This window comes from Saccostrea cucullata, unplaced genomic scaffold (genome assembly GCF_032062105.1).
Source record: "Saccostrea cucullata isolate Sc308-1 unplaced genomic scaffold, CSIRO_AGI_Scuc_v1 ctg5741, whole genome shotgun sequence".
Classification (NCBI taxonomy): Eukaryota; Metazoa; Mollusca; class Bivalvia; order Ostreida; family Ostreidae; genus Saccostrea; species Saccostrea cuccullata.
In genome coordinates this window covers 48401-53861 of record NW_026939527.1, presented here as the reverse complement: position 1 = coordinate 53861, position 5461 = coordinate 48401, and the positions used below count along the sequence as shown (strand labels likewise).

Below are 5461 nucleotides of genomic sequence, written 5' to 3'. Positions count from 1 at the left end.
ATCGGTTTTTGATTTCGATGAACGGTGTTGCCGTGGTTACTAAAAATAGAAATTTCTGTGAAATTCTTTCAAAATGCTACTCCTCCTACAGTTTTGGTCTAATTTCAATATAACTTGGCACACAAGTAGACTACACTAAGATACATAATTCTGTGTATCGGTTTTTGATTTCGATGAACGGTGTTGACGTGGTTACTAAAAATAGAAATTTCTGTGAAATTCTTTCAAAATGCTACTCCTCCTACAGTTTTGGTCTAATTTCAGTATAACTTGGCACACAAGTAGACTACACTAAGGTACATAATTCTGTGTATCGGTTTTTGATTTCGATGAACGGTGTTGACGTGGTTACTTAAAATAGAAATTTCTGTGAAATTCTTTCAAAATGCTACTTCTCCTACAGTTTTGGTCTGATTTGAATATAACTTGGCACACTGGTAGACTACACTAAAATACATAATTCTGTATATCGGTTTTTGATTTCGATGAATGGTGTTGCTGTTGGTACTAAAAATAGAAATTTCTGTGAAATTCTTTCAAAATGCTACTTCTCCTACAGTTTTGGTCTAATTTCAATATAACTTGGCACACAAGTAGACTACTACACTAAGGTACATAATTCCGTACATCGGTTTTTGATTTCGATGAACGGTGTTGCTGTTGTTACTAAAAATAGAAATTTCTGTGAAATTCTTTCAAAATGCTACACCTCCAACAGTTTTGGTCTTATATCAATATAACTTGGCACACAAGTAGACTACACTAAGGTACATAATTCTGTATATCAGTTTTCACTTCAATGAATGGTGTTGCCATGGTTACAATAGAAATTTCTGTTAAATAGTCTCAAAATGCTACCCCAAATACAGTTTTAGGCTGATTAAAATATGATGTGGCATGCAAGTAGACTACACTAAGAACATAAAGAGACTTAATCAAAATCATTATTCTATTTATTGCTGTTGAAAAGTTTCAATTTCCAATTGCTTAAGTACTTTTCTCTTCCTTGGCTATAAGTACAAACCAGTAGAGCTTCAGTCTCGACAGAGACTTCTGGTTTTGTTTTTAGATTCTAATCACAGTCTTGTTCATTATTCCATTTCAAACTATGCGGTTGTACTTTTCTTCTCTGCTACTTTATACATTTTACAATATTGTTATAACTGAATTTTACAGCATTAATTAGGAAATTGTTTTGTACTTTATGTATAATTTCTAACGCATCAACAAATTTGGCTTATAAATATACTTAAATCTCTCAACTTTTTAATATACTTCGTTATTATTGTGTCTATTTTCTTTCATTTTTCAAACACATAAACCAATATCATTTATTGTTTGTTTAGTCTTCACTTGTGATGCATTGTTTAATTTAAGAAAGTGCATAATAACTTTCTTTAACATATTCTTTTAAACAATGGCATAATTTTTTCCGTGAAATTTAAATTACCATATACTTTTTGTATAATATGTACATCCTTTTATTTTTTCATTTAATTTAGATGTGGTAGAATATACATGTGTTTTACTTTTGTAAATCTGTACTTGTAATTATAATAGTTATGTACCCCTTTTACTTGACATATCTTTTGTGAATTCCATAGTTTTTTTTCCATAAATGTTGCATATACAGTACTTAAATAATGTCAACTTTCTTCTTGTATCCAGTTTTTAATAAACTTTTTAAGATTTTTTTTTTTATTGTATTTGTTTGTCTATTTTAAAGGAAGGTTTTTAATTTGAAAGAAAATTTAATGGGTATAAATCTGATTAAAATAATGTGAAATGTTAGTCAAGTTTTCTATTCATACAAATGTTCCACTTTTTACTTATTATTTTTACTTACAACAATTAGATCTTTATCAAAAGATTTCTCTTATTCATTCTAAATTGAGTTATTAAAAAGTACCATATTTGTTCTGGTTTGTAAAATGTATATTTAAATATCATCTGCAATATTTTTATATTCTCTTCAAAAAACGTTATATTTTCTCTAGTCAAATTGTTTCATCTAGTCAAGACATTTTTCACTTCAACCTGCAGTATTTCAACTTGGCATTTTTTAAACCTTCCTATTTTTTTATCATATGCAATTGAATTATAAACAATTTTATGTCAGTTTTTATTTCTATTGTTTTTATTTTGAAAAATATTCAGGTAAATATTTGTTACTGTTTAATAATAAACTTTGCATTCTCTGAAGTATTTGTTGTGTTAAACTTATTTACTACCATCATAAATCACCATCATATACCATGTATACTATACATTCAAGTATAATCTGAAGATTCAAATTTCATGGAAGTGCATATCAGAGTATATATATATATAAATACATATAACTTCTGAAAGTTGGTATGAATATTTCTTTTGCGGCCGAATCTTGACGCTTGCGTTCAAGTTTTCTTGTTACATTTCATTCGCTATAGGCCATGAATTACGGAACATTGCAGTTCGAATATTTTTAAGTTCACCTTCACTTTGGTGCACTTTATCATTGGAAAATAACTCGTTCCTCATAGGACTCGTGATAGCCGATGCACACACTTGAACAATGTTTGAATCAATCGTAAACACTAGTGCAAGTTTGAACGAAAGAGTAAATACGATATAAACTAATTAAAATCAGTGAATTTAGCATCAGTGCACAGAAAGTGACGAACACTAGCTTCCTTTTGTCCAGTGCAATGTGGTTGTAGACATGAGGGCATACGAATGCTAGTTAAATCGGCACTTGGTAAAATCGGCACTTAGTTAAATCGGCACTTAATTAAATCGGCACTTAAGAAGGTTGGCTTCTAAAGCAGTTGCAACAGTTAAAAAAATTTGCTATTCTGTATGAAATGTAAACTTTCTACTCAAATATACTCAACCAGGTATGTTTAGCAAAAATGAAATCGGATCGGTAATCAAAATAACGTAATCAAATACTCGTGCTAGTGCAGACACACGTTTTTTCCCTTCATGTCTTTACCATTGGATTGTTGCCTAATTAATGGTAACTGTGTATTATTTTAGTATTGTTCATCATATAACATTAAATATACCATAGTACTCATCCCGCATCCGATGTTTAAAAATAAGAACAATAAGAATTTCTGAAAAAAAAGTTTTTAATAGTCAATATATTAATTACTCAAATCAGGCATCTATTACACAATATTACTTACAAAAATATAGTTCTAATCCTAATTTAGTAAATTGTATTCTAAAGCAAAAATGGCACAAGTATCCAACAATTTTCATCTGAATGAGAATTTTTTTTTACTTGAGTATCGACTTTTGAGTTCATTCGATCCAGAAAGGGAAGAAGAGTTATTTATATACTGTTGATCCTGGCAACTTCAAAAATAAACAACTGCAATTATAAATGCTGTATAAAATAAAATATATTTATTCATTCCCAGACTTAAAAATTCTGTCAACTCAAGGGTTTTTCACTGGACAGGAGGTCCATAGATGGCTGCACACCCTTTGAGCAATCGACTTGCACTGATCTCTCTTTCACAGTACTTGTTCCAAAATTTGAAAACTTTCCCCTGGACATGCCTGGATCTTTTCCTCTGGTAACGTTGCAGCTTTCCCTCAGTCACCAGCCTCAGTTGCAGGGGAATGTCCTTGGACTCTCTGTAGAGTTCTTGAATAAGGCTGTAAAAGGGCACTGGTCCTCTCACTGCCACGGCATTATTAAGGCGGTTATGCAAACCTTCTACATTATTATTTGTCCTGATAGCTGTCATGAATATGCTCCAGGAGTCAATCTTGAATACCGTGCTGGTGATTCAAGTCCTGTAGACATAGTCCATGACAGGTACCAGGGCTTGTGGAGCTCGCGCATCCAGTTGATGTAAGGTGTCCTCAATGTGTTCTGGTGGAAGGAATGGCAATGCCAGAACTTGTCGCACAAAATGGTACACATCGTTCCTCTCATTGTAGGCTCTCTGAAAGGTGTACGTATACATTCAGTTAACATTAATCATAATGTAATACATAAATCCAAATTGCCATGCAAAAGAATTATTCATAGATCTAATCAGTGTCATAATTAGTATTATTTAATAGTTAAGCCTTCCTATTTTTTTCTTTGTTTAAGATAAGTTGTATAGATTTTTAACATCATTTGAGAAATAGACTTGAAAATAACTTGGATTAGCTTTATCTACTTATTTTATGTACCTGTAGATTATGTTCCTGGACTTTCCTGAAGACAGCCTGCGACCAATGAAAGGCGGCACAGCCTTGAATGGCATGATGGTGAAGCGTTCTCTCAGTGCTTGCCATAAACCAGCCTCAAAATCTGCCACGAAACCTCTGCAAGAAATATGCTCTGGCAGTTGATAGTCAATGAACCTCAGTACCTGATTGAAAAAATGTATGAAACTACAATTACTACATTTAATATGTAACTAATGATTTTGAATAATCATATTTAACAATATATATAAATTTATATATTTTTTTTAAACTTGTATTTTTAGGTAAATGACTTACTTGGTAATAATCTTCTTTCCTCCTTCCAGACATGATGTAGAAAACAAGGGGTATTTGTTTCATGTGGTCACCAGATTTAACAAAAGCATGTATTGAAAACAACTGCTTCCAGGGGTTGTTAACCACACGAAATGTGCCGTCCATATACCATGTCTTTGCCTTGCCTAACAACTGCAACTGTCTCTCAGTGTAAAAAATGATAGGGCGATTGCCATCTACCCAGATACTGCGCTGCAGAAACCCTGGAGTTTTTGTTGAGAGGAAATCCAAATCTAACTTTAAACATAATAATAAATGATAAGTCAGTATAAATTTGTAAGTTTGCACACCAAGACACAAGCAATATTTTTAGGCTTATTGTTTTGAAATGATTTAATGCAATAACAAATAAATGCCATTTTATGTATCTTTGTACATGCCGTCTTAGCCACATATTCTCTTTACACGACATGATCAACTCCAAAGTTACTTGATGTACACATATGACGTCATCGGTGGTAAATTTTAATCAAAATGACAGAATACAGCATAACAAAATAAGAACATTTCATTTTGTGAATCACACAGACTTGTCACGTAGGTATGTTTCGTGAAGCGCGCTAGCTTAAAAACATTCCTTATATTTACATTTTTAATGTCATAAAGCATAAAACATATATTCAATATCTGAATTTGTCGTTGCCCTTTATCGTTATTCTTTTACGAACGTCGTTGTAGCCTCATTGTGACGTCACGTTAGCGCACGTTTCTCCGTGTATATTTCCACGCGTGAGTATACACGAAAATGGTTTTTGAATCAATTTCACAGTTGGCTTAGAAGAAAAACACAGCGAGTGTAAATATTAAATCTTGATACACCAAGGGGGTTGAGCTTCAAAACATACAATAACTTTCAATATCAGGAAGTTATTGTACAGAAAAAGTTCAAAACTGTACAATAACTTCTTACCAAGTCTTAGGAAGCCCCAAC

The 5461-nt window shown here is 32.1% G+C and overlaps 1 pseudogene; it reads right to left on the bottom strand.

Annotated features, from left to right (window-relative positions):
• Window positions 1-3437: 3437 nt before the first annotated feature.
• Window positions 3438-4828, bottom strand: LOC134253135 (uncharacterized; annotated as a pseudogene).
• Window positions 4829-5461: the final 633 nt, after the last annotated feature.